The following is a 13,568-nucleotide window of genomic DNA, read 5'->3' on the forward strand; positions in this document are numbered from 1 at the left end:
TAAGGGGTTTGCTAAACATGGGCAGAGTGCATTTTGCTCCAACTTGTTCTAAAAGATTCCTTGGCTCCTACATCCTCTTTCTGCTGCCATGAATTTATGTCTCAGAATTACTTCTACTTGAAAAAAAACCAACACACCTGTTTCCTGCCAATGTAAGCTGGCAATAAGCCTCTGAATACCAGTTGCAGGAAATTGCAGGTGGGTAGAGTGCTCTTATGCTCAGCCCCTGCTTACTGGCTACCCGTAGGCATCTGAATGGCTACTGTGAGAACAGCATGCTGGAGGAGATGGGCCATTGGCCCAATCCAGCAGGGCTCTACTTGTTCTTATGTTCCTTGTTATTGTACTCTTAGCAGACACCAGTAAGGATTTGAAATGAATGCTGATGAAAGTTAAAGAGAAAAGCACAAAAGCAGGACTGCGGCTGAACGTCAAGAAGACTAAAGTAATGACAACAGAAGAGTTATGTAACTTTAAACTGGACAATGAGGACATTGAACTTGTCAAGGATTATTAATACTTTGGTGCAGTCATTAACCAACATAGAGACAAAAGTCAAGAAATCAGAAGAAGGCTAGGACTGAGGAGGGCAGCTATGAGAGAACTAGAAAAGGTCCTCAAATGCAAAGATGCATCACTGAACATGAAAGGCAGGATCATTCAGACCATGTATTCCCGATCTCTATGTATGGATGTGAAAGTCGGACAGTGAAAAAAGCGGATAAGAGAAAAATCAACTCATTTGAAATGTGGTGTTGGAGGAGAGCTTTGCCCATACCATGGACTGAAAAAAAGACAAATAATTGGGTGTTAGAACAAATTAAACCAGAACTATCACTAGAAGCTAAAATGATGAAACTGAGGTTATCATACTTTGGACACATCATGAGAAGACATGATTCACTAGAAAAGACAATAATGGTGGGAAAACCAGAAGGGAGTAGAAAAAGAGGAAGGCCAAACAAGAGATGGATTGATTCCATAAAGGAAGCCACAGACCTGAACTTACAAGATCTGAACAGGGTGGTTTACAACAGATGCTATTAGAGGTCACTGATTCATAGGGTTGCCACAAGTCATAATTGACTTGAAGGCACATAACAACAGCACTGGAAGAGAGCAATGGAGGATGCATCTGATTAACTGTCTAGTTAACTGTCTTCTCAGTGGCTGACTCACCTCTTTTCACTCTGATTGGCTCCAATAAGCACAAAAGGACTGTTCAGTGGTTAATACACTCCCTTTTCATGCTGATTGTCTCATACATAGGGACCTGGCTGGGACCCAGCTCCCTAAAATATAAGAGGTCTATGACCCCCCGCAACCCCAGACAACTACTCTCCTGGGAAGGAGAGAGTGATGGGCACTGAAAGAGACTGGGGGCTGGGAAACTTTATGGGAAGAGAACCGAAACATGGAATAGCTTAAAGGTGGTGATGCAACTGGTAACAGTAATGGAAAGGCCTGGAAGGCCATCCTAGTTCAACTCCTTACAATTCACCAAGAGCAGCAATAACACTTTGTGTCCACTAGAGATGGGGGAGAAATTTGATTCAGTTCTCATTTAAAAGTGAACTTACTGAATGTGTACTTTCAGAAACAATATGCAAACTGAAACACAGCTATCCTTTGAAATTCTCAAAATCTCAGTTCTCCAGCCAAGTAATGTGTAAAAAAATGCATATCCTAGGGGAAAGTGTGCATCCAAATGCCAAGAATTTGCCTTACACTTTGAGAACAAAGTCGCTCAGATCCGTTCCGACTTAGATGCCAATATTCATGCGGTCTCTGGGGATGTACCAGCAGAGCTTGGAAAAGTTACTTTTTTGAACTACAACTCCCATCAGCCCCAGCCAGCACTGGCTGGGGTTGATGGGAGTTGTAGTTCAAAAAAGTAACTTTTCCAAGCTCTGGATTCTGTTTGTCCTATTACGTTGGATTCTTTTCAGCTTGTTCACCCCGAGGATATAGATAAGCTTCTTGGTGAAATGAGATCTACCACCTGCCTACTCGATCCTTGTCCTTCTTGGATCATAAAGCAGGCCAGAGGGGGATTGGCTAATTGGGTTTGGGGTGTAATTAATGCCTCTCTCCAACAAGGCTACCTTCCTGGATGTCTAAAAGAGGCTATAGTAAGACCACTATTAAAGAAACCCTCTTTAGATCCCCTCTGTCTAGACAATTTCCGCCCAGTTTCTAATCTTCCATTCTTAGGTAAAATTGTTGAACGAGTAGTTGCCACCCAACTCCAACACTTTTTGGATGAAACTGATTATTATGATCCATTCCAATCTGGTTTCAGGCCGGGCCATGGGACGGAAACGGCTTTGGTTGCCTTAGTAGATGACCTTCGTAGGGAACTAGACAGGGGGAGTGTGTCCCTGTTGGTTCTCCTTGATCTCTCAGCGGCTTTCGATACCATTGACCATGGTATCCTCCTGGACCGTCTCTCCGGGATGGGGCTTCGAGGTACTGTTGTGCAGTGGCTCCGCTCCTTCCTGGAGGGTAGGACTCAGAAGGTTTTACTCGGGGACTTCTGCTCAGACCCCTGGCCTCTAACATGTGGGGTTCCTCAGGGTTCGGTGCTGTCCCCGATGTTATTTAATATCTATATGAAGCCGCTGGGCGAGGTCATCCGGAGGTTTGGAGTGCGATACCATCAATATGCTGATGATACTCAGCTTTATTTCTCCTTTCCCCCAGACACTAGGGAAGCCGTCCGCCCTTTGAACCCATGCCTGACTGCAGTGATGGACTGGATGAAGGTGAATAAGCTGAAACTAAATCCAGACAAAACAGAAGTGCTCCTTGTTAGTCGTAGGACTGATCTGGACATTGGGAATTTACCTATGTTGGACGGGGTTGCACTCCCCCTGAAGACCCACGTTCGCAGTTTGGGTGTGCTTCTGGATTTGGCTCTGAACCTGGAGGCCCAGGTCTCGGCGGTTTCCAGGAGCGCTTTTGCCCAGTTAAGACTGGTTCGCCAACTGCGCCCGTTTCTGGAGATATCCGACTTGATGAAGGTAACACATGCCTTAGTTACATCCCGATTAGACTACTGCAACGCGCTCTATGTGGGGCTGCCTTTGAAAACAGCTCGGAAGCTTAAATTAGTTCAGAGAGCGGCAGCTAGAATGTTAACAGGAGCCGGCGTACGGGCCCATACAACTCCCCTTTTACAACAACTACACTGGCTGCCGATCTGCTTCCGAGCTCAATTCAAAGTGCTGGTTTTAACCTTTAAAGCCCTACACGGCTTGGGCCCTCTCTATTTGTCTGGGCATATATCTTCCTATGAACCCTTCTAGCCCTTGAGGTCCTCCGCTGATCCTCCTCTTGTGATTCCCCCAACCTCTCAAGTACATCTAATGGGAACCAGAACTAAGGCCTTTTCTGTTATTGCCCCCAGACTTTGGAATTCTTTACCGATAGAGGTGCGGTCATCTCCTTCTCTTGTTATATTCCGTTGCCAGGTCAAGACGTTCCTTTTTCGTCAAGCATTTAATTTGAGCGATGTATAGGATGTTTTTATTGCTTGACAGGCTCTTGCTGCTGATATGCTTAGTTAATACTGTTTTTATTATGCCAATTTTAATCTTTATATGGTATTGTTCTTTGCTTTTTGTTCGCCGCTCTGAGTCCTCGGAGATAGAGTGGGTTATAAATGTTTTAAATAAAAATAAATAAATATATTAGTGACACACAATGTACAAAAATGCGTTATCTTAAGGGATTTTTTAAAGTGTATATTAGTCAACCTGCAGAGCCAGTGTGGTGTAGTGGTTAAGGTGCTGGACTATGACCTGGGAGACCAGGGTTCGAATCCCCACATAGCCATGAAGCTCACTGGGTGACCTTGGGCCAGTCACTGCCTCTCAACCACATGAAAACCCTATTCATAGAGTCGCCATAAGTTGGAATCGACTTGAGGGCAGTACATTTACATTTTTAGTCAACCTGTATACAAAAATGTGTTTATCAGGAGAAATTGGCACTAATAGCTGACAATTTTTCATGAGGATATTTTTTTCAAAAAATTCTCAAATTGCTGCACAAATGTCATGAACTGAATTTAAGATTGGAAAAATGAGAAGCTGAAGTGGGCAGATCTGTTCATTGCTAGAGTCCGCATAGAGAAGTAGACCTTAAAATCTAGGATGTGCAAACTTTGATGGATCATGTTCCAAAAGTGAGTAATGGGAAACATAACAGAACTACTCCAAAGTATATGATTATAGGATTGTGGGTTGCACCTTTGCCTTGTTTCAAATATATTGCAAATGTTCCTGCAGGTTTTTCACCCCACATTTTGCTTTAACGTTCAGTTGTTTTAACCAATTGTTGCGTGTGTAACTCTATGCAGCCTCTCATCTTGTAGATGTTGGTTTCCTTGAATTCATAGCACCATCTCGTGGTTAATGATTAGAACATCCTTTCAGAGCTTGGAAAAGTTACTTTTTTGAACTACAACTCCCATCAGCCCCAGCCAGCATGTGCTGGCAGCTCTGTTCAGCAAAAAGTTTTGCACTCGGAGAAAGGAGTGGGACTTTGTGGTTCGTAGCCCCATGCTGTGTAATCCCCATAGAATGTTTCCCTGTTTGAAGCCCCATGCCACAGAGATAAGGGACAAAGGACAAGAACAGGGTTGTAGTGGGGAAGGGGGACTGTGATGTCATGTAATGTTCATAAATATTCTAACTGCAGGGTTGAGGGCCTTGTCAACAACAGAACATCAACTAACAGTGCAGCTTCTGTGAGAGAAGCAAAAGGTCAGTTTCGATGAGAGAAGAACAAATACATTCAGGGCCTAGGAACCGGAGGTGCTATGTACTGTTGGCAGGATGGAAAGATAGAAGCAGAGGTACTGGCCTATCAGAGGAGCAGTGCGTCAAGCTGCTGAGGACACAGGATAGCTGCTGTGTGTGTGTGTCAGATTATATGTTGGTTTGAAATAGAAATGTGAAGGCCTGAAGTTGGGTGTAATAGAAAAATCTTGGGAAAGGGGAACAGTTTTTTCCTTAGGATCCCTCCCCCCCACCGGGCATATTTTTCCAATGGAAATATTTTTGGAACATGGAAGAAGAAGAAACCCACCTGTGGAAAATTTTCTTTTATGGAATGAATGAAATGCTTTCAAAGACAAGGCCTCGGTTACACAGAATGTGTAGTATGAAGAGCTTTCTACAATCTCCAGCATGTTAATTATTGCGTATACTGCAGATATATACAACACTTGGATATTTTCAATGTTGTCATAAAGGTTGACTTGATATCCAAATATGCTGCTTATATGCTGTGACTGTATGAGACTATTTCTGTGCAAATAATACACTTTCTCTTGTTTACTGTAAAAGTAGTAATTCATAGTTTCAGCTTTTCTTTTCTTGCTTCTAAGGGGGCAAAAACTCTGAGGCGGCTACTTAAGTGGCATCTTTTGCAGCTCTCTAGAATTGGGTATGTTAAAATTTTGCTTATACAAAACTAAGGCAACTATACTTTTGAGAAGTTCAACCCTATGCATGTTTACTTGGGAGTAGGGATGGGCAAATCCACCCTTTTCTTTTTCCCAGTATTAGTTCAGTTCTCCACATTTCTACATGAGTTTGCATTAAAACAAAAGGCCTCATGAAAATCCATCAGCATTTTAGTGTGAATTTCTCCTTCTAATACATATTTTAAGCAGTTTTGCCTAATATACACTTTTTGCAAAGCAGTTCCCCCCCAAATGTAACACATTTTTGTATGTTACTTTCACCAATGTACGCATGTTTATGCCCACTTTACCCTCGTCTATGCATTTTTGTACACATTGCTTGGCTGGAGAACCGCATCGCAAAATTCAGAGGAGTGCCAATTTCGAAGGACGGCTGTGTTTCCGTTTGCGTCTTGCTTTGGAAAATGAGAATTAGGTAGATTTGCTTTTAAATGAGAATTGGATTGGATTTCTCCAATATTCGTACATTGAAATAAGCTCCACTAAACAGAGGAGGGCTTACTTCTGTGTAAACATGCATAGGATTTCCCTGTATGCTTCATAAATATGCCAAACAACTCATTTTTGTATGTGTGACTAACTTGGGCAATCTAAACCCTCTTTGTGCAGAGCTGGGGTGGGATGATTGGGTAAAGGTTCCTCGTTCTACCCGCTGAACATGGGGGCAGCCAACAAAAAGCCATGAAATGGGGTGCCTGAGGGGCAGAGATAGGGAGGGGAAGGAGCTGAGACGGCCCAACTGCTGGACTGTGACAGCATTACGCCCAATTTGTTGGATCCTGAGCCAGCCCTACTGCTCTCATGTCATGACAATGGGTCCAGTCTGGCCCAACTGCTGTGAAACTGTGTCGGCAATTTGCCTGCCCCAACATTCTGCCCCAGGTGGCATGTGTGAGAGGCCAGAAGATGTGGCAGTTGTCCCGCAGTTCTGTTAAGACATGCCAGGCAGTGGCTTGGGTTTGGATTTTGCCCTTAGTTATGAATGATGCATTATGTTAACATAGGATTCGGGGGTTAGTATAGATGATGTCTGTTGGTCCCCTCTAAGCCTGTGATTCTATAGCTGTAAGGATGGAATTTATAGTGGAATGAATCTGCTGAACTGGCCAAACTAGTCTCTTTGTTAAGCTAACGGATCTGGCCAAGTCTGTCATGTACCTGATTTACGTGTCTAAAGGCTTGGCCAAAAGCAGATGTAGTCCCATAGGAACAACTGGCTAATGATGCTCTTTCAGGAGGGTAACCCCCCCATCACTTGGCTGGGGCCAGGAGGTAGCTTTTGTGTTTTAGTCTGGTCTGGAGCTGGGGGAGCTGAAAAGACACAGAGACTTGACTGCTCTGTGCTGAATCCCAAGCGATGGCTTTGGGGAGCCTCCCTTGAAACATTACAGGGAAGCAGGATCTGTTGGAGTGTTAATGCTGTGAATCTCTTCCATCATATGATCAGGTTGTACATACGTGTAAATAAAACTATATATTTTAAAGACACCACAGTCTCCAGTCACCTTCATTCCAAGGAAACCAAACCCTGGATAAATGCTGGAACACTCGGAGACTGGGGTACATGCAACAGTATGTTGTTAAAGCAGTGAAATATTTTTGATAAGCAAGTCATTACTGCCTAGATTTCAATTCCCCCCTAAATTTCCATTTTCGCCACCCCCCTGGAACAAACATCCACCCCACCCCTCATCTCTTGGCTTCCAGAAATGTTACATCTCTAGTTTGAAATTGCCAAATCATCTGTTGAAAAATAGTAAATTGTGGAAGAAGTCCATACTGTAGTGAGCCACTGGGGGTCACTACAGAGTCTTAGACAAAGAGAATAACCTTCTTGGCTTCTCCTGGAATGGTTTATAGCTGGGTGCCGTTGGTTGTAGCAGCACCAAACCTGCAGCCTCATTGACTGACGGTTGCCTGACACTTTAAAAAAGTAGCTGAGGATGCTTCTCCCATCACTTTCTCTCCATGCCATGAAAAGATTTACCTGCTGGATTTCTGTCTGTTAGGGTGCCATGACAGGCACATGAACAAGGCCAATTTTTTTAAAAAATGCAGTCCTAATCTATAGTGCCCTGAAAGCCCACCCATGCCTTTAAATGCAAAGAAAAGAAAACCATAAGAACATAAGAACATAAGAAGAGCCTGCTGGATCAGGCCAGTGGCCCATCTAGTCCAGCATCCTGTTCTCACAGTGGCCAACCAGGTGCCTGGGGGAAGCCCGCAAGCAGGACCCGAGTGCAAGAACACTCTCCCCTCCTGAGGCTTCCGGCAACTGGTTTTCAGAAACATGCTGCCTCTGACTAGGGTGGCAGAGCACAGCCATCATGGCTAGTAGCCATTGATAGCCCTGTCCTCCATGAATTTGTCTAATCTTCTTTTAAAGCCGTCCAAGCTGGTGGCCATTACTGCATCTTGTGGGAGCAAATTCCATAGTTTAACTATGCGCTGAGTAAAGAAGTACTTCCTTTTGTCTGTCCTGAATCTTCCAACATTCAGCTTCTTTGAATGTCCACGAGTTCTAGTATTATGAGAGCGGGAGAAGAACTTTTCTCTATCCACTTTCTCAATGCCATGCATAATTTTATACACTTCTATCATGTCTCCTCTGACCCGCCTTTTCTCTAAACTAAAAAGCCCCAAATGCTGCAACCTTTCCTCGTAAGGGAGTCGCTCCATCCCCTTGATCATTCTGGTTGCCCTCTTCTGAACCTTTTCCAACTCTATAATATCCTTTTTGAGATGAGGCGACCAGAACTGTACACAGTATTCCAAATGCGGTCGCACCATAGATTTATACAACGGCATTATGATTTTATGAAACAACAGTTACACACCCTGCAAATAAACATTTCCTGCCCAACGTTCTCTACAGCCTCCATGTTCTCTGTAGTTGTCATTGCCTGTGCTCACCTCTGATGAATGCGGAGTATCTTCTCTGGAGAGGTTGAACATGCACACAAAGACTGGTAGGTATTTGCCTGACCTTAGCAAATAGACGCTGAAGTCTGGAAGGACTGGAAGAATGCACTCTTGCATGCGGTTGTGCATGGATGTTGACCCGCAGGCCCAGCAGCCAAATGTGGCCCTCCAGACCTCTCTATCTGGTCCTTCATATTCTGCCCAGGGCACACCTCTGCCCAGCCACGCCCCTTCTCCTCAGGCCACGCCCCTTAACAGCCCTGCTTCGCACCTGCCTTGAGTGTTCTTGCCTGCCTGGAATGTGACCTTGAACTCTGATCATGCATCTTGCTTGCGTGGACAGAGAAGGGCGTGTGAGTAAACTAGCATTGGTTGCTTCACCCATGTTTGCTGCTAGCCCCACCCAGCACTGGCAGGTGGCCCTTAGAAGGCTCCTTAGAAGCAAATGCAGCCGTCAGGCTGGAAAATTCCCCAGAGCTGCCGTAATAGCAAGGAAGAACCAGGAGGACAATCCCACATCGGTGTAATGCTTCAAACCTTGAGCCAATGGCTTGTGGAGTATTTAAACAATACTGAAACTTATGCTGAAGATAGACTAGTATGGCATGGCTCTCAATGCCTAAAGATGGGGGGGGGGGAATCTACCAGGTTTGCACTTCCCAATACAATGTGCAAAGGGAAAAAGAACTATCTCATGAATGAATGAATCGTTTTATTACAGTCACAGACCGCATTAAAAAAAACACAGCAGGAAGGATTAAAATACTTAAAAGACAAAACTACCAAAATTCCTAAAACCCATGAATAGTTCTTTAAGGAGCGGACTGACAACATTTTTTCCTGATTTGCGTTGTAGTGAGGAGAAACTTTGCGACATTAGTGGTGACATGAGATGACACATCGCTTAAGCAGATCGACACCAAATTGGCAGGATTGCTCCTAGGCAAAGCAGTTAACAAAGGGAAAATTAACTTCCTTCTAAATTTGTTATACAACTCGCAAGATAGAAGAACATGTTCTACAGATTCTGTTATGCCAGCTCTGCAAAGACACTATCTTATGAGATTCACACTTTTCCAAATTTTGCTATGCAGTTCTCCAACCAAAAACCCGTGTATAGGAGAGGGCAAGTGTGTATAAAAGTGTGTACTTTGTGACAACAACATACAAAAAGGTGTTATGTTATGGGGACGTTGCCGGCAAAAATGAGCATATTAGGCAATACTGCATGTGGAAATGTTCCTATCAGAAGAAATGTGCACTTAGATGCTTTTGAAAAAATATTGCAAATGGATATGGGCATGTGAAGAGGAGTTAAGACTGGAAAACTAAGAGAAACCACAATTGACAGACTCATCCCTCCCTTGGGTAGCCACTTGAGTACCGCCAAAAATGAACAAAAACGGAAGAGGACTCCAATTTGCATACAATTCCCATGTGAGCATATGCTAATTTATGTGTATAGATGCAAATTTAGAAATAATTCCTAGAATGCCAATAGAAATTCATATATATTTCCATTATCTTGGCTATTTTTCTTGGTCTACCACAGCTCTGATTACCTGCATGTGCAGAATCACAGTTAAGAGACGCCACTGAATTTGGCTTAAATGTGAAGGCTGAGATGGATCTAGAAGTGTCCGATTTAGGTGTGACGTTGATTATTACTTTCTTTAAAAATAAAGCCAGTTTTGTACCTCTCTTGTTAGAATGTGTTCTTCCATTCAAACAGACCTTCTGAGGCAGTTTTTCACAAGGGCCTCACTTGATTTAGCTGGTACAAAACCAGTGAGTGAATCCCTACTGAATGAATGAATGAATGAAATCCTTTATTTGCATTAGCTACAAGCCATTGCAATTAAAATGTATTCAGTAAAACAGTAGAGAGCAAATATACAACTTAATCAGATTTCCTGCTAACATTTCTATAAGATACCAGTCAACAGAATTAGTGTATCCACAGTCCCACATAAGAGAGATGAATAAGTGAAGCGAGCAATAAAAAAGGATTATATCAGGATAAAACTGAAGGAATGCCAACTTTAAGTCAAGCTTGCTTTATCCAGTATGGTTCAAACATGTTTGAGTTGATGATGAGATCTGGATCTTGACTTTGCAGCTGGGCAAAATGGATGCTGTCTTTCCCAAAATGAGCAGAGTGAACACCATGTGCCTGCCTTACCTTACTTTCACGTCTGCCTTACAAAAGCCAGGAAACATTGTCCTGGTGAGTCATTCATTCCTCCAAAGCTTTTCTCCTGACACTTGAGCTGGAGTTTGTAGATACTGCCGTGTTTAGCAGGCCAGGAACCGAGGGGCAGGGGCAAAGATGGTGCCTGGTGCAGGAGGAACACACATTTATGAATTGGATGTCCTGATGGGTTAAATTCCCAGCTGTTGAAATGGTCTTATTCCTCTCATTCTCCCTCTCTCTCGGCTTATACCCTGTAACTCTTGTTCTATTGCAGGAGACGAACACAGCTACCCCTCTGGAAATTCACACAGCCACGAAGGACTTCCTTCTGCTTTGCATCAGGGATGGCTAACCTGTGGCCCTTCAGGTGTTGCTGGACTCCAGTTCCCATCAGTCCCAGCCAGCATGGACAATGTTCAGGGATAATTATCTGGCAACATAACTGTCATCAGTAATCCACGCTTTGTTGGCTGTCCATGGAGGCTCAGATTTCGGCAGTGAGCCGGGCAGCCTGGTACCAACTACACCTCATACGAAGGCTGCAACCCTACCTTCCTGTTCACCAGCTCCCACTAGTGGTACACGCCCTGGTCACCTCTCGTTTGGACTACTGTAATGCGCTCTACGTGGGGTTACCCTTGAAAACGGTCTGGAAATTACAACTGATACAAAATGCGGCGGCTCGACTACTTACGAATAGTCGCCGCCGAGATCACATCACACCAGTGTTGTTCGACCTACACTGGCTACCAGTTGTTTTCCGAGCCCAATTCAAGGTGTTGGTATTGACCTTTAAATCCCTACACGGTTTCGGCCCAGTTTATCTCACGGAGTGCCTTCAACGCCACCAATTATGCCGCCCGACAAGATCGGCCACACAGGGCCTTCTCTCAATCCCGCCAACAAAAACAGCCAGATTGGCGGGTACTAGAGAGAGGGCATTCTCAGTGGCGGCCCCCACTCTTTGGAACTCCCTCCCACAAGATCTCCAGCACGCCTCTTCCCTAAATGTGTTTCGGAAAGCCTTAAAGACATGGCTCTTTCAGCAGGCCTTCGGGGTATCCGGGGAGGGTTAATTGTTATAACTGTAATGCCTCCTGCCCAGTTTTAATATTGTTGCTGCAGATGTATTGTTTTTATAATGTATTATTATATTTTATCAATTGTATTCTAACAAATTTGTAAGTCGCCTAGAGTGGCCATCGGCCAGATAGGCGACGAAGAAATTAAATTTATTATTATTATTATTATTATTAATTAATAATCCATGCTCTGATGATATGCAGCAGTTGTTTACCTGGAAGAATAGCAGAAGGACATCTGTGTCATTTTAGGGACCTTAAAATAGAGGTGATATAAATGAAAGGATGCTATCACATGGGATTTTTAGAAACTGTGCTTTCGCATAAGACTTTCTCCTATAACTCCTTCTCTTTCTATATTATGGCTGTGTGTCAACCGGCCCTCTCAGCGATGACACCTGCTCTATGGAACTGCCTCCCTTTGGAGATTAGGCAGGGCCTGATGGTTGCATGATTTCGCCATCAATTAAAGACTTGTCTTTTTGCCCCAGGCATTCCTCAGCCACTGATGAGAGGGATAAACATAACAAAATTTGCCACCAGGAACTGTTTCATTGTGTAAAATTCTCTTTGTTTCAGTTTATTTATTGTGATATTTTGTATTTCTGTATTTTTAATCTTTTGTACACCGCCCAGAGAGCTATTCGCTATGGGCGGTTTAAAAATGAAATAAAATAAATAAATAAATAATAAAGGGTCACATATGTGTAAAGGGTCACATATTGCCGCCCTGGGCTCCTGCTGGGAGGAAGGACAGGATATAAATCAAATAATAAATAAAATGTCTAAACAAAGCTTTTTGCTTGAAGAACTAGTTTGCATTCCTAGTTTTTCTCATAGGCATTATTTAAAAAGCAGACTCGTGGTTGACTAAAAATTAAATTTGAAAAAAGGCTTGGCATGCAAGACAAGCCTTAGAAAGCCATGATGAATGGTTACAATACTCTACCTGCGATTCTAATCTTGCGTGAAGAGCACTACACTGATATTAATATAATTCCTAGAAGTCTCCAGAGTCAGCCGCCTGCATCCTGGACCATTGCATATTGACACTTGCTTTCCTGCATCCTCCCTTAGGAGAGCATTGGTCAGCTACCACACAGGTTTAAATTAAAAAAAAAAAGGTTGCAATGAATATAGCAGTTTTCTCAGGGAAGAAAAAATCCCTGTCTTCAGGGGTGGCTGGTGCCCATTGGGACTGGTGAGGTGGAAGACAGGTAGTCCGCCAATAGGTGGAGCCAGAGCCAATGATACATAGAGTCAACTAATTCTTAAGTTAGGAAGGCAGGCAGGTGGGGATTCGCTGAAGGCAGACTGAGGTTTGGGGGGCAGTGCCCCATTTGCCCTCCTGGACCACTGCCTTCCTTTCCTCTGCTGACACCAAATCTAACTGAGCACCTCACAGGTCTTTCAAAATAATGCATTCATACAGCACCAGCACACAGCAGGGTTTATTTATTTATTTATGTATTATTTGATTTATATCCCGCCCTTCCTCCCAGCAGGAGCCCAGGGCGGCAAACAGAAACGCTAAAAACACTTTAAAACCTCATAAAAACAGACCTTAAAATACATTAAAACAAAACAAGTTTAAAAACATTTTTTTAATAAAAAAAAGCTTTAAAAACATCCTTTAAAAAAGGGTTTAAAACATATTTTAAAAAAAACATATTAACAAGCAATGGTTGCTGCTGTTGTTATTTTTTACTTGCAAGGCTAGTGGTGGCTGGTGGCTGCATGTCGATGGGGCAGTGGAAACTCCTCTGGGTTTACGTCTGAATTTTTACGGAGCTGTCCAAGATGCTGAAGCACCACTGACATGCGCTGTGCAAGGCTCACACCATTAGCAGCTTTATGACAGGCAGAAATCTGGCAA

The sequence above is a fragment of the Rhineura floridana genome, chromosome 12 (genome assembly GCF_030035675.1).
Source record: "Rhineura floridana isolate rRhiFlo1 chromosome 12, rRhiFlo1.hap2, whole genome shotgun sequence".
NCBI lineage: Eukaryota > Metazoa > Chordata > Lepidosauria > Squamata > Rhineuridae > Rhineura > Rhineura floridana.